Source organism: Leopardus geoffroyi, chromosome C1 (genome assembly GCF_018350155.1).
Source record: "Leopardus geoffroyi isolate Oge1 chromosome C1, O.geoffroyi_Oge1_pat1.0, whole genome shotgun sequence".
NCBI lineage: Eukaryota > Metazoa > Chordata > Mammalia > Carnivora > Felidae > Leopardus > Leopardus geoffroyi.
In genome coordinates, this window is record NC_059328.1 from 96,647,468 (window position 1) to 96,671,256 (window position 23,789).

General features: G+C 46.8%; 1 long non-coding RNA gene across 2 annotated transcripts in view; it reads left to right on the forward strand.

The window, feature by feature from the left end:
- The window catches only part of LOC123598471, a 56,111-nt gene that overhangs the window by 5,758 nt on the left and 26,564 nt on the right, over positions 1–23,789 (forward strand). The window contains exon 4 of one of the 2 annotated variants that reach the window (XR_006712617.1): positions 577–717. This is a non-coding gene — a long non-coding RNA (uncharacterized LOC123598471). Of the gene's footprint in view, positions 1–576; positions 1,117–23,789 lie in introns of those variants that run through there. The other variant, XR_006712616.1, reaches the window with a different exon arrangement.

Consider the following 23,789-nt stretch of genomic DNA (forward strand, 5'->3'; position numbering starts at 1 on the left):
TTCATTCCAGTTTTTAAGAGAGATCTCCCAGAATTCTGCTCAGATTTATTGTCAAATAACAGTTCTGAAAAATTGCATCTGATGCTGACTCAGGCCTGGCAGGGAGAGTTGTCACAGGCACTGGGTTTTGGCATCGATCTGTGCCTTCCCAGTGAGAGAACCTCAGGGGTGGAAGCCCACAGGCCCGATTGCCCTTTCAGATTAATATTTAATAGGATGACCGCCCCCCTCCCAGCCTGCCAGCCCAGATCGGTGCCACAAGCCAAGGCTCAGCCTTGCTGTGCACAGGGGCTGCGAGGAAGACTTGGCAAAATTTTAATTAACTGAAGATAAACATACAGAGGGAGCGTGAGTCCATTAGCCGGCACCACCACCCAGCGAGAAAAGGCCTCGCTAATCACACGCCACAGCAGGTGAAATGACCTGCAGACCAGCAGCGTCCATTTGCTTTCAAATTAAAAAACGTATTTTCAAAATAAATACGTGTGGGGTCTCCGTTTGTCGTGTTGTTTCTCCCGAAAAGCGGGAAAGCTGGGATGTTAATGAACAACCGTTTTCAATATTTTTCTTGCCCAGGAAAGCCGAACCCCCGAGTGCCAGTGCAGCAAAACAAGGCTGGAGTTGCCCTTCCCCTGGAGGAGAGGGATGCTTTTGGGAAGCCAACCAAAGGTAGTGAGAGACTGAGGACCGTCCCGAAGGAGAAGTACAAATAACACGGTTAGCCTGGGCCGGATCCGCTGAAACCAGAAGTGGGGGAAAAGGCAGGTGTGGCATATGCTGTTTGCTCACCACCACGGAGACAATTGACCCACCTTGGTTTGGATTACGAGATGGCCAAGTGACAGGGCTGGAGCTTAAGCTTTCGATATCCTAAAGAGAGGATTTTATACGGTTTTAGAACATGGTCTAAAAGGGGGTACCTCTTTCACTCACTGTAGTATATATTCATCACTTATTATGGAACGAGTGCCGGCCAGGTCTGTCTGGAGACACAGCAGTGAGGGAGGTTTCACGGTCTCTGTTCTCATGCATTCTAGTTGGGGGAGGTGGAGGACAAGATCAGGTGGCAACTAAACGCAGAGACCTGGGTGGTGAGAAAGAGCTGGTTGTGCAAAGACCTGGAGGGCAGTCGGGGTTGGTGGGGTCGGGGGGGGGGGGGGGGGGGGAGGGGGACAGCAAGTGCAAAGTCCCGAGGGAGGGAGGAGCTTAATCTGTTGGAGGAATGGAGAACAGGTTAAGTGGTTGGAGCTCAGTGAAAAAGGAGATGAGTAGTAGAAGAAAAGAATGGAGAAAGGTAAGGTTAAGGAGATAGGGTTTTATTCCAAGTGCAATTCTGCATGTGAAACCTGTCATTCCCAGTAGATTCCAAGCGTCCAGAGGGCAGAGTCTGTATCGATCTTGCTCACTCAATACCTAGGTTGCATTCCAGGACGTGTGTTGTCTGCCTTGTCATTATTACTCTTCTTTTCTTCTTCTTTTCTTTAATCCCTTTAGTATTATAGGTATAAGTATGTAAGTTTTCTCCCCGCAAATAAGTTGCAAACTACTTAATGGCTCAAACAGGGATCCCTCTTCTTCTGACCCTTCTGTCGTGTGGTGGGACAGCCTTCAAAGACCCTTGCCTTCTTGTGTCGCCTCCTTTCACATCGAGTCAGGGCTTGCCCTGTGTGACCAGTAAAATGAAGTAGAAGGCGTAATGTATGAGCCTCAAGATAGGTCCTAAAGTCATCACAGCACCTGGCTTGGCCTCTTGGCTTCCAAGAGAAGCCAGCTGCCATGCCACGGGGACTCTCAAGCAGCGATGTGGTGAGGCCCACGTGGACAGGATCTCAGGCCCCCCAACAAGAGCCAGCGACAATTTGCCAGTCCTGTCAGTGGGCCACCTTGGAAGTAGATCCTCCTGTCCCTGCTAACACATGACTGCAAACTGACCCTGGGCCGGAATTACCCAGCTGAGTCCTTCCCAGATTCCTAACCCAACAGGAACCATGCGAGATAATAGAGGCTGGTTTTTTTGAGCCATTGAGTGTTGGGTGATCTGTTAGGCAGTGACAGATAACCAGAACGCCTCGCAGAAGGTCAGGCACGCGGTAGCTACTGCGGGTGGGAGCACAGCCATGAGGAAGTGCTCAACTGTGGCCCTGCCTTGTGGAACGGAGGGCGAGGGACACCTGAGGTAAGGGAAGGGCAAATGCTCTGCCCTGCGGGCATTTAGGAGCAGGTTGGTAAGAAGAGACCGTTAATGAGATTATTTAAGAATAAATGTGGAGGGCAGAATTTATCAGTTCTTGTCTCCTGTGAAGGAGCCAGGAGCCAGGGGATTCAACCAAAATATATCTGTAAGAATCTAGAACCTGTGTAACTTCTCCAAGTTGGCAGCTTTTGTTTTCTCCTGGTTCAGTTTTATGGGGTGAGATGCTGTTGAATATCTGTTTAGGATGACAAACAACAAAGATTCGGGGAGAGATTCTGTCCCACCCAATGGTGGGGCCCACCAGGAGGGGAACCGAGTGGGGGTGGGGGTGGGGAGACCCTGCTGAGGGAATTAAGTCAGGACTACCGAGAGGCAGGCCTGCAGGGCCTCACAGCTGAAAGCCCATTTCATCTGGGTGATGCCCAGAATGAGACCATTTCAGTAACTTCCTGGGGCCCGGGCACAGCCGTCCTCCGAATCTGCCCTCTTCCTGAGACTCCCCGCCTTTGTCAGAGCTGGCATCTCACTGGTGAAAATGTGCAATCATCTCAAGTAGCAGTGCGAGGCGCATGCCCAGCAAATTCTCCTCAAACAGCCCCCACATTTGTTTGGCTACTTATTTCTGTAATGAGTTGATACGGTTCAGTTGAGGTCTGTTGAATTCTTGTTTGAAAATAAATTTGATCTGGAGCTTCCAGGTATCAATCCAATACAAGTTGTGCTGGTGAGGTCAAGGCCAGGATGAGAGAGGGTGCTGGGCCCGGCCTTCCCTCCGCTTGACCTCGCCCCCCCCCCCCCCCCCCCTTACTGTCCATAAGGCCCTTCCCAGGAACCCTAACGTTCCGAAGATCATAGCTGGGGAACCACAGATTGAGGATGTTCCAGAGTCTGCCACACTGTTTTAATAATCCGTCATTTGTGAATGTTTGCACTGCCGTTTTCCTCCATGACTGCAAATAACTAGATGAATCTTCCTCAGACACCAACTCGTCTACAGTTCCTGTGCTTAATGTTCCTCACGGGAGGCTGCCTCTCAGAAGCTAAAGTCAAAGTGTCTTTCTCAGTGTCATCTCCGCTGCCTGAACACGGAGCCCCCTCTCCAGTCACTTTCTCCTTACTGTCCCCATGTGTCCCCCTGCCTCCAGGCCCTGTGTTTGCATTTCTTCTACCTGGAACCCCATCTCCTCCCCCCATCCACCAGGCACACTTAGACCCCACTTCCTACGAGGCGACACCCTGTCCAAGGCGACTTCTCCTCCTCAGTGTCCCTTTAGCACACACTCCCTGGACCAGCCATTGACCCTCAAAATTCCGATGGATCAAAAGTCACAGAAACATGAGGGGTGCCAGGAACCTGACAGATGGTCTAGTTCAAGCCCTGATTTCATAGATGAGGAGGTGGAAGCTTGAGGTCTGGTGTAACTTGCTCATGGTCCCACGGATAATTAATGCCCAAGTCACATCTAGGGGCCAGATCTCCAGGCTGGGTTTAATACTCCGGTTGCTTCTTGAAGGCAGAGACTGTGTTTTACTGCTCTTGGAATTCCCTCCACATAGTAGGTGTTCAATTAATAGTTGTGGAATCATTGGTTAGCTGGTGGTTGAAGCTGGCTCTTCGCTTGTGAAATTAATCAGAAGCCAGCGCTGAGAGGAAGGCTGAGGGGGAGCAGCCCTGGCCGAGAGTGTCTGCTACCCAAAGTACAAGTGCCAGATCCCACCTCTGGAGGGCGCTTGTGAAAGAAGAAACATCCCTCCATCCTGAGGCTGTGTTTCTCTGAATGTCAACCTGCTGGTCTGCAAAATCAAGCCCGTATGAGGATTGGGGAAATGTACCTATGGCACTTGGTACACCTCGGTACTCATAGATGTTTGTTTTCTTTTCTTGTCTTTTATTGCAACATCCTTATTTCTTCCATTTCGTTGTGAGAAATTTCAAACACGCAACCAAGTAGAAAGAACTGTACAACGAACAGCTGTCTACTAACCACGTAGATCCCACCATTGACATCTAAAACTGCTTCTTCACGTATCAGTCCATCTCTCTATCCCTCTATCCAGCCATGAATCTATTTTATTTTAGTGATGCATTTCACAGGAAATTGCAGACATCAGGACACTTCCCCCTAAATACTTCAGCATGCATATCCTTAAGTAGGGTTCGAGATTTGTTTAGTTTTTCATTTGCTGTAGAATTTAATTGTAATGAAATGCATGAATCTTAATTGTACACTTACTGAGTTTTTACAAATGCAAACACCTGTGTAATCCAGCCCGCCCCCCCCACCCCCCACCCCCGTCGACATATACAGAACTTTTCCATCCCTACAAAAGTTCCCTCAAACCCTTTTCCAGTTCATCCCTCACCCACTGATAGAAGGAACCATTGTTTGGATTTTTTTTTTTCGGCCCTGATCACCCATTACAGAAAGTCATATACATGGAATCATATAGTCTGTACTCTATGTAAGCTCATCCATGCTGTGATTAGTGGTTCATCTTTTTTATTGCTGGATGGGATTCCATTGGATGAATACACCCCCATTTGTTTATCCATTATCCTCCTATTAATTTTTAATAAATGCTAGTTATCTCCCTTCTTTCCTTACGGTCAGCTCGTCATCAGCAACATTAACCACCACAAAACTCGACCTGAAGGGGTTTGGCACCTCTGGGACAGGAAGGCCCTGGGCCAGCAGGAGAAGGCACCCCTCACAACAGCCGGTTCTTTCCTGGCTGAAGTCAGTGCACAGATAGAGAGCATCATGTTGATGGAAGAATCGATTTTAGTTTCCTCCTGGGAGATCTCTCACCCTGTCTTATTCTTATTCAGTGCATTCTTCCTAGCTTCCTCCACCATGAAATGAGTTGAAGCCAATTAAGAGCCTTCTGCTTCCTCGTCAGCGATATTTATGACTATGGAAATATTTATGATGCATGGAGAGGGCCTGGGTCAGAGAGGAGACTGGGCTTTTGCTGTCCTTGTAAATAGGATTTGTCTCCTGCTTGTTTTTGCCAGGTCGTAAAAAGGCAGAGTGCATGTCATATAGTTTAGGGTTGCTTCGCACCCGCCCCCCCCCCCACCGCCTGCTCCCCCAACAAACCTTTGCATTCAGGCTGTGGATTAATCTATGATAAGCGCTTTTTTATTACTGACCTCCGTGCTTGGAATGAAGGAAGCATTTTCATTTTCTGGACACTTTGGTAATGTTACCTCCTTTTTCTGAGCTTGCCCTCACATGACCTATCCAAGCTAGAGCTATGATGTACTAAGAAAAAGCATTTTAAATCCAATGACAGAAATTCTGCATTCTGTAAGGCTTAGGGGCTGCTGCAATTCACCAAAATGTCTCTGCATAAATAAGAAAGGGTCAGTTACTTCATGTTTTTGGTAAAATTACCAGGAAAACAACCCATTCATTTCAAAATACCCATTAAAAATGTTTATTTATTTTTGAGAAAGAGAAAGATGGGGAGAGAGAGATCGGGGGAGGGGCAGAGAGAGAGATGGGGGGGACAGAGGATCCGAAACAAGCTCCAGGCTCTGAGCTGTCAGCACAGAGCCTGACACGGGGCTCGAACTCACAAACTATGAGATCATGACCTGAGCTGAAGTCGGAAGCTCAATCGACTGAGCCACCCAGGCGCCCCTAAAGTACCCACTTTTAAACTTCCCTGCGTGTCGTCATCCCTGTTTCCCAGGAATGTCCTTTTCCTTCCCAAGGCTGAGGCCCCCATGCTGTCTGGACCCCATGCTCTCCCTCCCAGAGCTGGCTCAATCTGCATAGCCTCCACTGCAAATGGTTCTTCCAACTCCGCTCACAAACACTGTTTCTATCTTTCCTATAATATTCAGACCCAGTTACAAAAATAAACACACAGATCGATTACACATTTATATAAATGGACACGTTTATGGAATGTCCACATGTGCCAAGTTGTCCTTTCGTGTGGTTGCCCTCCCTTCCCTTCCCTTCCAGAAGCCTGCCATCTCTGCCTTAGTTTCCTCACTTGCTGGGCCCTTACAGCATGGCCCACCCTCCCCACTGCACTGTGAGGGGCCAGAAGGCCACCGTGAACTTTGTAGCTTTCCTCCTGCCTCCTCTGGTACTGATGACCAGTCCCTTCTCTGGTGACTTTTGTGACTCCGCAACATTCCTGTCATCTCCCACAACGCTTTTCCTTTTATGGGCTTTATTTTTCCTCCCACACCTTGAAGGTGGTCATTCCTCCAAGCGGTGTCTTTGGGCCAATGACATGCCTTCTTCTACCACATTGTCAGCTATCCCTGTTGGCAGCTCCAAGCTCCCTGTTGTCCTCAGCCTGCAGTCCTGTAGTCCAAGTAGCTTGCCAGATGCTTCCGCCTGGGTCACCTTCCACCTAAACCCTCGTCCCGCAAGGAAAGAGGCATGAAACATGGGCTCTGCCCTCTGGGAGCTTATAATTTGGTCAGAGAGATACATGTGCCGGTTCCGAAATATTCTTTTTTTTTTTTTTTTAATTCTTTTTAAGTTTATTCATTTTTGAGGGAGAGAGAGACAGAGGGAAAGAGGGAGAATGTGAGCAGGGCAGGGGCAGAGAGAGAGAGGGAGACACAGAATCCGAAGGAGGCTCCAGGCTCCGAGCTGTCAGCACAGAGCCCGACGCAGGGCTCGAACTCACAAACCCATGAGATCATGACCTGAGCTGAAGTTGGACGCTTAACCGACTGAGCCACCCAGGCGCCCCTGAAATGTTCTGTAACAAACCCTGAGACTTAATTACAATGAAAGGTGCTGATACAACAAGAGTCACACCACACGACAGAATGGTAAATGAGTGGTATTGCCAATACCGTTGCTAATGGGGAGGGGACTGGGGGGAGAAGCGGGGCGGGGGGGAAGCTGGCACGCTCTTGCCCAGGAAGGTCCTGCAGAACGTGGGTCAACAAGTTCAGTAGGGAGGGGCAGAAAAGGGTGTTCATTTCAGACAAGAATAGGGGAAGACAAGACCACAGAGAACATTCTTTCCACCTGTATTCAACCACATAGGTCACAGCACTTCTTTACGTTTTTTTACCTTGCTCCCCTAGGGAGATTGTGGAGGGTTTTTTTGGTGAGCTGTCACAATGACTGAGGAGTGCTATTAGCATTTAGTGCCTGGAAATCAGAAATGATAAATATCTTGCAGTGACGAGGTTAGTCTCATGCAAAGAATCGTCCTGACAGTAGCACCAAGGTTGAAAAACACATGTGATAATTGACTCCTCCTTGCCACCTCCATCCTCCCAAGAAATTGAAAAAAGGGATCCTCCTCCCCCCAACCCCACCTTGGCTTGACTTTGCCAAGTCACACTAGTAAAACCCACACAGAGTGAATGGAATCACCCTTGTATCATGGTAACTAGGGCCCAATGGACAGACTCAAACACATGGCATAGGGCCCCGGCCAGACAGAAGGGTCAGTTCAGCTGCATTGAGCTTACTCACAATTTTGCAGGCATGATTTTGCAAATTCTAGAAAGTTGTTGTTTTTTAAATTTTGACATAAATTAATGTTTATTGTTAGATCAAAAAAATAAAATTTTATTTTGAATTTCATGTGACAGGAGTCCCTGTGAACTTATCAGGGATTAGGGCTGATAAAGCCATTAATTGGGCCCTGGGAGTGTCCCAGAAGAATCCTATACATGTATGACTGAGCAGTTGCTAGAAATAGTCGCCATTGCCAAAGAGGTTGGTCTTAGGGAGGCAAGACTGGAAAAAACTAGTTAGGAAACCTAAAGCCTAATTAATGGTGCTCTATCTTGTTTGGGGGAAGACTGTAACACACGATGGGAAGCCAGTTGGTCCGTCTGTTAGTTGACAAATAGTTAATTACTATGTTCCAGGCACTGGGCTGGGCGCTGGGATACAGCGTGAACAAGGCAGTGTCCCTGCTCTCAGGGTCGGGAGGAGGAAACAGGAAAAAATGCTATAGTCATAGGTCACACACGTGTGTATCCAGACAGGCATCAAGAAGATGGTTACAGGTCAGCGAGGGAGCCTAGAGAGACCGTGAGTCTGAGAACAGTTCAGCAGGTTTATCCAGCCCTCTGAGGAGGGACAGGCGGGATCTTGATCACTGGTCACTTGATGACTGGCTTCCCAGGTCTCACCAGGGCTGGAGGAAAGCCCCGAGGGGCTGACCAAGGGTGAAGCTAAACACTAGGGAAAACCCAAGGGTCAGAGCCAGGGAAATGGAGCCAAACTCCAGTCTAGGGGTGGAGTGGGGCGGGACCCGAGAGGAGGGGCACAGAAAATCCTGGTTGGCTACTAGGAGAGGGCTGATGGGCGAGGTCTTTGCCTCATTGGCTGCCAGGAGCGTGGGGGCGTGGCCTGGTTTAAAAGAACAAGGCGGTGTTATGGAGAAGGGCGGGGACATGCGTGACTGGGTTAGGGCCCCAACAGAAAACAGATGACATCTTCATTGGAATAACTGAAGAAGGGGAATTGACACAGGCGTGGGTAAGGCGTGGGGGAACCTCAGGGATGTTGGGATGATCCCACTCCTGTGTCAGCCCAGAGCGAAGGGTGGGGAAGTAGATAGGAAACCAGGAAGAAGAATCAGACAGAGAAAGGTAGAGGTGAGAAGGTTGTCTTGAGAGATACTGGGGCATCCTCACAGGGATGCAATGGAGAATACTGTGACCTTACTTCCTTGCTCTCCAGTCTTCTGTCAGCTCCCCCTTGGTCAAACCCAGTGAAAAGGGAGAGGACAGATAACAAATAATCCAGAAATGAGCAAAAGACATGAATAGACACTTCTCCAAAGAAGACATCCAGATGGCCAACCGACACATGAAAAAATGCTCAACATCACTCATCATCAGGGAAATGCAAATCATGAGATACCACCTTACACCTGTCAGAATGGCTACCATTAACAACTCAGGCAACAACAGATGTTGGCGAGGATGTGGAGAAAGAGGATCTCTTTTGCATTGTTGGTGGGAATGCAAGCTGGTGCAGCCACTCTGGAAAATAGTACAGAGGTTCCTCAAAAAACCAAAAATAGAACTACGCTACAACCCCAAAATTGCACTACTAGGTATTTATCCAAGGGATACAAGTGTGCTGTTTCGAAGGGACACATGCACCCCCATGTTTATAGCAGCGCTATCAACAATAGCCAAAGTATGGAAAGAGCCCAGATGTCCATTGGTGGATGAATGGATAAAAAAGATGTGGTATATATATACAATGGAGTATTACTCGGCAATCAAAAAGAATGAAATCTTGCCATTTGCAACTACGTGGATGGAACTGGAGGGTATTATGCTAAGTGAAATTAGTCAGAGAAAGAAAAAAGTCATATGACTTCACTCCTATGAAGACTTTAAGAGGCAAAACAGAGGAACATAAGGGAAGGGAAACAAAAACTATATAAAAACAGGGAGGGGGACAAAACAGAAGAGACTAATAAATATGGAGAACAAACAGAGGGTTACTGGAGGGGGGATGGGCTAAATGGGTAAGGGGCATTAAGGAATTTACTCCTGAAATCATCGTTGCACTATATGCTAACTAGCTTGGATGTAAATTAAAAAATAAAATAAAATTAAGAAGAGAACAACAAAAAAAGGGTGCTAGGCAGCTAATCCTATCTGTGTCCATTATAGTGGAGTTTGGGACTCTGAGTTTGTTTCTAAGATGATATGCTCTTACTAAAATTTATGTCTGCTGTGAATGTTCCTTTTATTGCAATATAAAATATGCAAGTTATAAATTCAAAAAAAAAAAGCAAGAAAAGGGAGAGGACAGAGCAGGGTCAAGGGGTCCAGAAGGTAAACAGCACACGGTGACCCATGGCCAAAGGCGCAGGCAGTCCTATTCCTGGAAAGAAACCATCCGTTGTAAACAAGAACGCTGCCTCCCTTGAGACCAGCTGGGTTCATGACGGAAGAGGAACTACAAATCAGCCTGGTACCAGCCCCTGAGTGATTCTTTTATCTTGCCTGGCTAATGGTACCACAATTTTCTTCTCTGGATCTGTTTCTTCCCATCCCCACTGCCTCTACCCCTGGCCACCACCTTCTCATGACTGCATTTCTCTTAACAGCTTCCTGACTGGTCTTCCTGCCTTGACCCCTCATCCAGTCCGTTCTCTATCCTGCAACCAGATCCTTTCAACATGCTGATCTGAGCCTGTCATTTCCTTTCCTAAGACTATGTCACCATAGCAGCCAACATGAAGTCCAAGCATCTTACCATGGCTTATTCAGATTTTCATGGTCTGGCCTCATTTCTTGCCAATTCTACCCAGTTCTCCTCCCTGTCTATTTTCAACCTCCCCCCAGCCAAACCTTTCTCCCCAAATCCAGCCCACTGTGATACAGAGCTACTCTTTGATCTCTCTCTGACCCCCAGGCCGTTGCACCTGCTGTTTCGTCTCCTGAAAGTCAGGAAGTCAATTCTAACCTTTTTCTTCTTCCTCATTCCTTCATTCCTGGTTACCCTTGGCAAGGCTTCAGTGCCTCTCCTATATGTTCCCATAACACCCTGGCCCTGCCCAAACCATAATATTTACTTTTAAAATCCAACAGATATTTATTGAATACCTGTAATGCCTCACTCTCTTACCACCTCAGGGCCTTCACTTATGCTGTTCTTTCTGCTTGATGTATTTTTTAATTCTTCATCTGACTGACTCTTAGCCTTTGGGTCTCAGCTGAAATGTTATTTCCTACAAGGAGTTCTCCCCTCTTATTCTGCCAAACAGCATCCTGTCTGATTTGTTTTATCTGATATCTGTGTCCCCCTCTTCACGTGGGAAGGTGCCAGATCTGCTTCATCCACCACAGTGTGCCCATCTCTAGCTTACAGCCCGGCAGGCAGTGAGCACTGATCACGTATGTGGTGAGGGGAGAGGAGCAATAGGGTTCTCCCATTAGACCATGACAAGGAATAAGGACTGGAAAGTAAATTTTACTAGTTAAGTTAAATACGAAATTATGAAAAAAAATTAGGCCTGAAAGTGGACCTTTATTGGATGGGGAAAAGAAAGGACAATTAAATCATAAGGCTTTCAAAGCTGAAAATACTGAAAAGATCACAAAATACAGAAAAATAACAATGCTTTTATTTTTCTTGTTATTTTTAAAGATTTTACGTTTTTAGGTATTCTTTGTACCCAGCATGGGGCTCGAACTCACAACCCCAAGATCAAGAGTTGCACCCTCCACCAACTGAGCCAGCTGGGCACTCCAACAATGTTTTTATTAATTAACTGCCTAGCACACTGCTATAAGACTTTCTTCCTCACTGGCTACCCTTTTATCTGGGTTCTCTTCATATGACAACAATTTTGTAATGATTTGTATACAGAGATAGGAAAAAAAATGAAGTCTTTCCCTTGAAATAGCCAAAAATGGTATTTATTATTAATAGTTGGGATGCATAAAACATGTGATTTCACAACCAGACATACTTGCTGCTTGTAGGACTGCGGTCGTTTGTACTCTACGAACGAGAAATCTTATTTGACATAATTCCCACGGAGAAAGAAAAAGGTATAGCATGGAGTTGTATCACTGTATTACTGAATATTCCAGTATATATGACTAGGTAGCTGTGAGAACGAAATCTTGCACATCTGATGATTGGAAGAAATTCCCCTAGACTAGCGTTTGGTGCTATACAATGCAAACTGTGTTTCTCCCCACTACCCACATGCTTCCCGGTGGCCAGGTTCCATAGGACACTCTTCAATCTGCTACGATCTTTGGCCCTGCTCCTTGTGCCACAGCACCCAGTGAGTCGGCACCATGAGCAGTAGGAAGGTTCCTGGCAGCTGTTACCACCCTGAGAGGGCCAGCATAAATGATTATACGCAAAAGCGACTGCCCACCACCTAAATACAGCCCGCGAAACACAAACCCACTTACATGCCCGACTTCACTTCCCCTGTGCCAAATCCCACAAGTGCCCCTGGTCACTTCAGGGCCACCCTACACCAAGGGAAACATGACAGAGGGAAAAGCGGAGTGGGAGGAGACAGCATTCTTAACCAAGTGGGCGGAAATAGCTTGCTTTTTTTTTTATTTTATTTTTTTAATATGAAATTTATTGTCAAATTGGTTTCCATACAACACCCAGTGCTCATCCCAACAGGTGCCCTCCTCAATGCCCATCACCCACCCCCCCATCAACCCTCAGTTTATTCTCAGTTTTTAAGAGTCTCTTATGGTTTGGCTCCCTCCCTCTCTAACTTTTTTTTTTTCCTTCCCCTCCCCCATGGTCTTCTGGTAAGTTTCTCAGGATCCCCATAAGAGTGAAAACATATGGTATCTGTCTTTCTCTGTATGGCTTATTTCACTTAGCATCACACTCTCCAGTTCCATCCACGTTGCTACAAAAGGCCATGTTTCATTCTTTCTCATTGCCAAGTAGTATTCCATCGTGTATATAAACCACAATTTCTTTATCCATTCATCAGTTAATGGGCATTTAGGCTCTTACCATAATTTGGCTATTATTGAAAGTGCTGCTATAAACATTGGGGTGCAAGTGCCCCTATGCATCAACACTCCTGTGTCCCTTGGGTAAATTCCTAGCAGCGCTATTGCTGGGTCATAGGGTAGATCTATTTTTAATTTTTTGAGGAACCTCCACACTGTTTTCCAGAGCGGCTGCATCAGTTTGCATTCCCACCAACAGTGCAAGAGGGTTTCTGTTTCTCTACATCCTCTCCAGCATCTATAGTCTCCTGATTTGTTCATTTTAGCCATTCAGACTGGCGTGAAATGGTATCCCAGTGTGGTTTTGATTTGTATTTCCCTGATGAGGAGTGACGTTGAGCATCTTTTCATGTGCCTGTTGGCCATCTGGATGTCTTCTTTAAAGAAATGTCTATTCATGTTTTCTGCCCATTTCTTCACTGAATTATTTGTTTTTTGGGTGTGGAGTTTGGTGAGTTCTTTGTAGATTTTGGATACTAGCCCTTTGTCTGATACGTCATTTGCAAATATCTTTTCCCATTCCATTAGTTGCCTTTTAGTTTTGTTAATTGTTTCCTTTGCAGTGCAGAAGCTTTTTATCTTCATGAGGTTCCAATAGTTCATTTTTGCTTTTAATTCCCTTGCCTTTGGAGATGTGTCGAGTAATAAATCGCTGCGGCTGAGGTCAGAGAGGTTTTTTCCTGCTTTCTCCTCTAGGGTTTTGATGGTTTCCTGTCTCACATTCAGGTCCTTCATCCACTTTGAGTTTATTTTTGTGAATGGTGTAAGAAAGTGGTCTAGTTTCATTCTTCTGCATGTTGCTGTCCAGTTCTCCCAGCACCATTTGTTAGACTGTCTTTTTCCATTGGCTATTCTTTCCTGCTTTGTCAAAGATTAGTTGGCCATACTTTTGTGGGTCCAATTCTGAAGTCTATTCTATTCCATTGGTTTATGTGTCTGTTTTTGTGTCAATGCCATGCTGTCTTGATGATTACAGCTTTGTAGATGACGCTAAAGTCTGGGATTGTGATGCCTCCCGCTTTGGTCTTCTTCTTCAATATTACTTTGGCTCTTCGGGGTCTTTTGTGGTTCCATACAAATTTTGGGATTGCTTATTCTAGCTTCAAGAAGAATGCCAGTGCAATTTTGATTGGGATTGTATTGAAGGTGTAGATTGCTTTGGGTAGTATTGACATTTTAACAATATTTATTCTTCTAATCCAATAGCTTGCTTTTGCAAAGTTGACAAAAACATGTTGCCATGGGAACACACTGCTAGGGCCCCTCTCAGAACTTGTGCCAATGGGAGGCCCTAAAACCTGAGCATCTTTAACTTCGTGGTGAGTTTGTCTCTGTCTGTATCTTATTCACTGTTATGTGCTCCCCCTGGCACCACCCCTGGCACATAGTAGTTGCTTTACTAAATACATGCTGAGTGAGGGAAAAGTGTTGCTTGGCCTTATTATTCAGGAGATATTCTTCTCCCCCAGTAGATCTCATTGCCTTAATTTTTTAAATTTGTTTTTATATTTTGTTTATTTTTGAGAGAGAGAGACAGAGACAGAGTGCGAATGGGGGAGGAGCAGAGAGAGAGGTAGACACAGAATTCAAAGCAGGCTCCAGGCTCAGAGCTGTCAGCACAGAGCCTGATGTGGGGATCGAACTCACCAACCCTGAGATCATGACCTGAGCCGAAGTCGGACGCTTAACCAACTGAGCCACCCAGGTGCCCCTCATTGCTTTAATTTAAAGCTGGTGCTCATGGAATAGTTGAGGAGAATTATTGGATGCAGGGGGGCGGGGGGAGGGAGAAGAGGACCATTTGGTGGGGTAAGCTTTCCATCCCCTCGTCGCCGGGCAAATAAACCAACGCCAGCACCTCAGCTGCCCTCATTAGCCATCAGCTGCCCTGACTGCCCTCTCCAGGTAATTCTAATTGGCTCCAATCAGGGAGAGCCAGGCCTGGGCTTTATTAACAGTGACAGCAGCCCCACCGTTAGAATTGCAGGTAGAAAGGTCACGTTGGAAACACTGTTTTCAAGCACGGGGTAATTACAGACAGAACTCATTCTGGCTTCTGCAGCTCTGCTGAAGGATCTGTATTTACCCAGCCCTGCCACTGGGGCCTTCTGGTTTCCCGCTTCCATTTTCTTCCGTGTTGTGAGGCTGCTGGCCTTAAGGATCCACATTCTTCTTTCTTCATGACCTTGGGCACGGGAGCAGAAGCAGTCTGGATTCCCAAAGCGCTAGAGAGGTGTTCGGTGCTGAACAACTCGTCGAAAATTCCAGGTAAGGAGGGTTGGGCTGCGTTTCTAGACCGAAGGTGGTCACCACAGGCCAGTGGTTTCAGCGATACTGGTGTATGAGAACCAAGTACGCTTCATACTTTCTTGCAGCCACTGGTCATGCCCAGCTCCTCTGCTGCGCTCTGCTGAAGCCTTCTTGACCCTCAGGCAGTGAGTTACACCTCTGTGTGCTCCACGGCTCTTGGCGCATGCCCCTATTACAGGACTCACTGCACTGTGTTTTATTTATTTGCCTAGCCATCTGTCTTTCGAGATGGACCGCCAACTCCTCGAGGGCACTGACCAAATCTTATTCTTATTTATATTATTGGCTTATTCACTAGCACAGAGCCTGGCACTTGGCAATTATCTATTGAGTGACTCTCCAGATGAAGGGGATGGAAGATGTTGGGAATAATAAGATGAACCAATGTGGGCATAAAGTCTTACAGTAGAAATAGCATGCCAAGTGGTGAAGTGTGTGGCCTTTGGAGTCAAACTGGTTTAAATTCCAGCTCTACTACGATGTCAATTAAGATTAGGTTTCGCTGTAAAGGATGGAAAACCCAAAGCAGTGGTGGCTCAAACAGGTTCATTTCTCTTATTTCTCTTTCATGTCAAAAGTCTCGGGGTGGTCACCTCAAGATGGCTGAGTTGACTCGGTTCTGCGGAGTCTCTGGTGACCCAGGCTCCTTCTACCTTGTGGCTCTGCTGTGTACCCTTTGTCATGTCATGGCTCAAGCTGGCACCCCTCCAGCTCTGGCTCTCATAACTACATTCCACCAGCAGGAAGGAGGAAAGGGGAAAAGGCTCATGAGGCCAGGAAGTCGCCTTTGTTTAGATCCTGTTACCCCCGAGTTAGTCACATGGACACGCTTCGTTTCAACAGAGTCTGGAAAATGTCTTAATTCCAGAAGGCCATGTGCTCAGCTTGTAATGGGAATCTATGATTCTGGAAGAAGGAGAAACTAGATTTTAGAGAAAAACAGTCTCTGCTATACTCACTTACTGTGTGACTTTGGGGAAGTGAATTAACCTCTCTGATTCTCAGTTTCCCCCTTCAAGAGTTAAGGGAATGCAAGCAAATACCTTAGCAAAGTGCCCGGCATTTACTAAATGTTCAGCTAGGACTTGGTGTGGCTAGGCTGGCTGGAGGAGTTGTTCCCAGCAGGGAGCCTGTGCACTCAAGTCAGCCTGCCTGAACCTGGGTCGTAATCAGTACTGTTCACCTGCTCTGTGACCTGGGGTTACTTCACCTTTCTGAGCCTTGGTCTTTTCATCTATAGGATGGGGGTAATAATAACTCTTTCTTCATAGGGTCGTTGTGAGGATTGACATATTTTATGTAAGGTAGTTAGCATAGCACCTAGCAATAAATATTCTGTCAGTGTTGGGGCGCCTAGGTAGCTCAGTTGGTTGAGTGTCCGACTTCGGCTCAGGTCACCATCTCATGGTTCGTGAGTTCGAGCCCCGCGCCGGGCTCTGTGCCAACAGCTTGAAGCCTGGAGCCTACTTAGGATTCTGTGTTTCCCTCTCTCTCTCTCTGCCCTTCCCTGCTCGCTCTCTCTCTCTCTTTTTCTGTCTCTCATAAATAAACATTAAAAAAATATTCTGTCAGTGTTGTCTTCTATTCTTACTAGTCACGGCAAGCCCTGAGATTGGCCATGAGGAGGATAATGAAGAAGATTTTTAGGATTCTGCCCAAAATGCGACTCATCCCAAGGGGGCGGGACCAATTTTGTAACCAGGAGGCAATAATTAATTTGGCCTACAGTAACTGCATTAGTACGTTTGCATTTTGAATCATCTCCAAATGGAGCTGACTTTAAATGCAACGGGAAGGTTCTCTGCCTTCCTGCTTATTTTCATCTTCCAGAGCGGTCAGCAATTCTCTCATTTACGGAGGGGGGGGGGTTCCCAAAGGGGTCAGGCAAGAATCTCCAGGATGAGGAATCCCAAGAAAAAATTTCTGGCTCCAGCAGGACTGGGGGGCTGTGCTCAGGCTGCATTTGGGCTGGGACTCCTGTCCCCTCAGGCAGAAGTTGCAGGGGAGCAGAAAATATGCCAGGATCAGGTCTGACAGACTGCAGCTTGATAAAATGAGCAAAACATGCCATTTTTCTTCTGCTTGGGCTCCTAGGATTAACGGTTAGGTCCCTCAAGGCTCCTGTGTGTTTAGTCTCAGAAGACCCAGCACTCGGAGGAGTGGGAAGAATCAAAGGCACAGAGACTCCCAGGAAGCTTGTTGATGGCTCTGTTTCTTGCAAGAGCCGAATTGGGACCCTCTGTGTTCACAGGCTGCTTCCTACCTCAGTGCTAGCTGAAGTGGCTGCCAGGGGTCCCTGCGAGGCCAGAAAGACTGGAGGTGGGGGTGAGGAAATGGATGATCATGGCCCTGCTCTCACCTGGCAGCTCCCAGGGTGCCCTTCGCACTCAGCCTTCGCTCCAGGGTGACCCCTCCAACGGTTACCGTGGCTGCGGGGCTCCTTCTGTGTCCCCACCTGTAAATGAAGCTACTGCTTGATACCAGAAAACTCCCAGCTAGGTGAAGATCTGCTGTTTTTTCTGCAGTCTATAAGGGAGCATATCGCTTGAAACAAAAAATTGGAAACCACCTAAATGGCTAAGGGAAGAATGTGCAGATGATGGTTCTGTCCCTTCGAGTAGTGGTAACAGGCAGCCTTTTTTTTTTTTTTTAACAGCGAGCCATTTAATATAATTATGAAAATTACGTGGCAACTTGGAAAATTCCTTACGTTGTAAGGTAAATGAAAATATGAATTCTTGTCTTTGCCATGAGTGTAATGTAAAAATTATCTGTGCATCTGGGCAAGGGCAGGTGGGAACACCAAAAGAAAAAAATGGGGTGATAAGATCGTGGGTACAATTTCCCCTTTTTAAAATGTATTCTGATAATGATTCCTGCTGTTTGTGCACTATTAAATACAAAAATAGTTTTAAAATCTTGCTTACTGCCCTAATCATATACTCTCATCCCACCCCAAAAAAGGAAAAAGAACCTGAACCACTGGAATTTGTTAGTCTGTCTCCTTTGCTTATTTTGATATCAACTTTTCAATCAATATTCTCCGGAAAAGACATGACTATTTTAGGTTGAAAGCAAACCCCAGATGAACCGGGTTGCCTATTCAATTCTCCTCTCAGTGGGTGGTGACTGATGAAAGCAGCTCCTTAAGGGCCAAATCAATCCCACCCTTTGCAATGCAGCTGGAAACACAGGAACTTCTGAAGTCCAGGATCACCCACAGCACGCTCATCTGATGCAGGCCTGAGAGGTGGGGTCCATTACTGTCCCGCACTGGAACAGAGCTGCTGGCTGGAAAGCTCTTGACACTTTGTATTTGATGAGTAAACAGGAGAAATAAGAAATCATCACCTAACAGTGACCCAGAATTTCAGGAGCCACTTTAATACCATTTCTGCCACCAACCCATTGTGTAAAGCAGAGGGAATCACTCAGCCACTCTTCAGATTAAGGGGAACCATTGTATCTGGCCTCTAAACACTGATGGGCAGAGAAATGAATGACAACAAGGGCACTGAGTGCTTTGCAAATAGGAAGCAAGTCTGTTGGAAAGAACATGGGACCTGGAGAAAGGAAGTTTGGGTTCAGGCCAAGGCTCTGCCACTCATTAACACTTCAGGCTAAAAGGATTTTTTAGTTTCCTCATCAATAAAATGAGAATACTCTCTGCTCAACCGGATTGTTGTGAAAATTAAGTGAGCTCAGGTATGAAAAATAGCTTTGTAAATTGGAAAGCATAGGCATTACTTTACTAGGGCTGCCAAAACAAGATACAAGAGACTGGGTGGTTTAAACAACAGAAATTTATTTTCTCATAATTCTGGAAGCTGAAAATCTGAGGTTAAGGGGTCAGATTAAGCACTGATTTCTTCTGAGACCCCTTCTTGGTTTATAGACGGCCACCTTCTGTCTCTTCAAGTGGTTTTTCCATGGTCTGTGTCCTAATCTCCTCCTCTTGTAGGGACAGCAGTCCTATTTGGATTAGGACCCATCTTAATGACCTCATTTTAAACCCCATCTTCAAATAGTTGTATTCTGAAGTCCTGGGTTTAGGACTTCAGCATATGAATTTTGGGTAGATTCAGCCCATAGCAGCACATATATTTTTCTGGACTTACTCAGCATTTGGTGCCTTGCTGACTGTTTTCCATTATAGCATCAAGATACAGACAAGATACCTGCCAGAAACTCTGAGCTTATTCCCTGCTGCTGAAGGGCTGGAATCTTCCGAGGCTATTCTGCCTGCAGTCTTGTTAGCAAATAAATGACCCGTCTTCCTTTTGGCTTGGAATGCTTTTGTACACCAGAGGAACTGTCAACAGTTAACAGCTACTAACTTGGGAAACAGGTGTGGATGTTTGTATCTGTTTACACGTGTGAGTGTCTTCTGGAACACCCCATCCACATCCTATAAGAAGCTCTCATCAGCCGAAGGATAAACTACCAATAGGGAGACCCGGTCACCTTTCCTCCAAATTCTTCCCAAAGTATTTACTTTAACTGCTAGGAAAGGGCCTCAACAAACCTCTATCAAGGACATCCTTGGTGCCTGGGCCTGTGCTGGGGAGTGGAATGAATCCAAGTCCTATTTAGTAAACACACACATTGCCTGACCCACAGGGAGGGCACAGAGCCTACAGCATCAGGAGCTGGGAATTCAGGCACTGCAAGCAAAATGGAGAAGGGCAGTTGTCAGTAAGTCAGGCTGTCTGGGCCTGCTACGCTGTTTTGGTTCTTTCGGGATGTGGATGTGCCCAGGCAACCTGCAAGCCAACTCCGGGCGGGGGAAGCGAAAGCCATCCCAACAGTGCAATCACAGCACTCCGGGTCCTAGTGCTTCCAAGGTGCGGGGGAAGTGGCGTGGGGGTGGAGAGAGGGTTCAGTACTCTTCCTGGAAACCTGGATTCCAAACGGAGCCCTCCTATTGACCTGAAGTGGAGAACTTTTGTTGTCTTTGCCTGCCCAGCTTACCTCTCGCTTCTCCCGGAAATAAAACCACACTTTCCCTTCGAGGAACCTATTCCACGTGGTCAGGTGGTGCTCACCTCCCCTTCCTGTACCTGCCTTCAGCCTGGCCAATGAGAATAGCTCTCTTGTGTTTGATACGGTGATTGGTACAGAGTTAGGCTCGTGACTCAAGCACAGCCAATCAGAGTCTGCTTCAGGCATTGATACAGAAGCCAGGGGAGAGTTGCTCCGCCTTCCTTCTGGCTACCGAACGGCATGGATAATTTTGGAGTTGGGTGTAGTCCTCTCCTCCAGGATACAGAGTCACGGAGGAAGTCGTATCTCTGGAGTAAATGAAGCCAATGTGCAAGGAGAAACAGAGCTGAGAGACGGAATGCTAAAGCAGACCTTAAAGACAAATGTTTGTATCCAATGTTTGTATCTCCTATTCTGCTCACACTTTTTAGAGATGGGTTTCTCTTACTTGCGAAGGGGAGACTCCTGACTGGTGGGGCAGGGTTTGTACCAAGCCTCCTCGGAGACATCAGCCTTTCTCATGCTCAGCCCATCGTGTTTCCCCTTGGCTGGAGCCCCGATTTTTATAAAACCTAACTATGGGCCGAATATGGAGACCAGGTTCACTCCAGGATTATCTCCCCCAGTGACAGTAACAGTTTACATTTGGGTTTGGTTTGTGACTGGGGTTCGAGATCCACTGAGGGGAATGGCTTCTCCTCCAATTTTCACTTTCATTTAGGTTTGCAAAATGAGAGCCGGTTCTGACTCCAAGGCCTTAATGAAGCTTTTCTAACTCAATTTTCAGAGGTAATAAGCAGAGGCACCCTTGAACATTTGATCTGCAGGATCCTCTGTTTCCTTTTGCACAAGGTGCTTGAATTGTTTCCCCTCTGCTATGTAAGCCCGACAGCTTGGGTTTCTCTCCCTGCTGTGAGACGCATCATGAGGGTTTGGACAAGAGCCTGATGGTTATTCTTCCCTTAATGTTTTTGTTTGTGTTGTCAGATTGCACTTCCTTAAAGGTTGCTTCTTGTCCTTTCTTTGGAGCAGATAAAAAAAAAAACAAAACAAAACAAAAAAAAAAAACGTGGTTATGTATCTTTTACCCTATCTGTATAAAAAGCCTTTTATTATTGATGAAGATATACTATTCCAGGAGACTCACCTGCTTCTGCAGGTCAAGAGCTGGCACCTTTCTCCAGGCTGTGTTCAGCCTCCAGTCCCACAATGCTGTGAATACAAAGGAATCTTCATTGCAAGTGTTCAGTACACAGGCCTTTACCCACATGCAGCCTCTGGTATGCAGCAAGAAGAGGCCCCCTTTCTGCTTTAGCTTCTGGGATTCTAGCAAGCCCAGAGGAGGAACACCAATGAAAGTGTGTTACTAGATTTCGACTAGTAACCTGTACATCCCACCCTTCTGTTTCTCTTAGATTATGATTTATTGAGGATCTGTTAATGTGCCAGGTACTTTAAGTGCTTGGTATATGTTATCTCAAAAAAACCTCAAAAGAATTGTATGAGGTGGGGAGTATTATTCTTATTTTATAAATTAACGGACTCAGATGCTGAGGGAATACCTAAAAGAGAGTAAAAGGCTCTTGAGAAAGGGCACCTGGGTGGCTCAGTTGGTTAAGCATCTGACTCTTGGTTTCAGCTCAGGTCATGATCTCACGGTTTGAGAGTTCGAGCCCTGTGTCGGGCTCTGTGCTGGCAGTGTGGAGCCTGCTTGGGATTCTCTCTCTCCCTCTCTCTCTCTGCCCCTCCTGGGTGCTCTCTCTCTCTCTCTCTCTCAAATAAATTTAAAAAAGAAAGGATCTGGTGAAGTCAGAGGTGGCTCTGGGCTTTTGAGAGTTGGCAGGTGGCCAGCAGGTAGGTGGGAGCTGCTGGGTGGCCTGCAGACCCATAGAAGGGAGAGATCCAGGAAGGTGGCCTGTGTGAGAACCTCCCTAATCCCCAGCTTTCCCTGGAGTGGCGGCTCACCCACAAAGCCAGATGCACTCCCCAGTGGGGTGGCAGTTGAGGGGCCAGTTGTGTTCACCTTCCTGAAACACCTGCTTAGTTAATGTTAGATTTTGTAGTTTTTGTTGATTGCATTTGTTAATATAATTTTGTGCCCACATGTCTTATGAGATGTGGGCCTGAGGTACAAAGCTATCATCCAGTCTATTGTAGTAGTTATTCTCAGGCATGACCTCACACAAACCAAAATACTTATAAAATTCTTAATCGGAGCTCCTTGGGCCAGTAAACAGAGGTTACCCTCCTTTCTCTGTCCCATCCATGAGTTAAATTCCTGAGTAGCTCTGAGTTATCAGCATAGCAGTAAAATGTCAGTCAGCTAGAGTGAGATACTATTGCAGTCCTGACTCTTAGATCCTCAAGCAAAAGCCCTTTTTAATTGTTTTGCCAAGTAGAGGGAAGCCAGTATGTAGGGCCCAGGCATGGGAGGGCTAGGGAGCGCCACTGATTCTAATTTTTCACCTTTGAGAGTCTTGTAGCCTTACAGAATCTATTGCCTGTTCTCTGCACCTACAGAATTCGTATCAGAGTTAGAAGCAGGAACGGGCAAAGGGAAATATCCAGGATAACACCGTAATCCTGAGCTCACTGGGGAGGTATGCTGGAGGGTGTGGCCAGGGCCCAGGCACAAGCATTTGCCAGTGTAAATATATTTGAGTCAACTCGCCATGATGACTTTTACACGTGGGAGGAAGAGGCACTGCCTTTGCATCCATAAGGATTTGCTTTACCTGGTTTAGACTCTCCAGTTACACTGTGGCAGGAAGAAGGCCGAAGGCAGGCAGAATGCAAAGCAGTGTGGCATGCGTTCTTGAAAATCCTGCTTGTCTTTTCCCATAGGGTGACAATGTTAGCCTTTCTTTTTGCTTAAGCCCATGGATGTGTCTTGGGAGTCACTTATGGCTCTCTTTTTCCTACATGACACACTTGGGCTGGGATTTGGGCACATATCTACCCTGGGGCGTTTTCTCATCTTGAGCACCTGGCTGCTGTTTGTCCTCAGTCTTCTTTCTTTCTTCTTTTGTTCTACTTTTAGTTCTCGCCCCGGGGCCCATGGAAGATGGCGGGCAGGCTAGGAAAAGAAGCCCCCTCTGGGCCAGTGTCACCTGTGCTGGGCTGCATGATTTGGTGAACGGATGAGGCCTGTATCTGGGCTCCCATTTTCCCTCTCAGAGGGTGTTCTTGTGCAGTGAACACCCTGCACAGCTGAAAGTGGTGGCCTGTTAAGGCTTTCCATTTTCTTCCATCTCCTTAAGCTGCAGAAACCCTTTGCAGAGCAAGGAGAGGTGCAGAATGAATGCATGCATGCAGGTAACATATCTGAATAGGCTGCTGAGTTGAGGGAAGCAGGTAGCCCTGGAGTGAGAGTGTCCTGTACGCCTGGTAGGGGAGGGGAGCAGTCATGGAAGAGGCTGCTTGAGAAGTAAGGGTATGTTTGGCAGGGTGGGCTCCTGGAGCGAGGGTGAGCCCGGGCCTTGGCAGGAATTCAGCATGGGTTTTGAGAGGTCTGGGTGTGATGATTTGGGAATACGGAGGGTGAAGTGATCGGAGGCTACCAATCTGGTCATGAACTGACCAGAGCCAGCACCTTCGGAGCGGCTGGAGGGAGAGGGCAGAAGGGAGAGGAGGGGAGCAGGATCATAACCAGGCATTTCCCAAGGTCTGGGGGATGGATTTTGTCTGTGCCAACTTTATTACAAGTCCTTCCTTCCTGTATTGGGTAAGCCTTTACTGAGCTGCTTCTAAATGCCAGGTGCCACGATACAGGGATCATGGAGGAGAACACAACAGTTAGCGTTTGTCTCACAAATGGGGTTGTGGCAG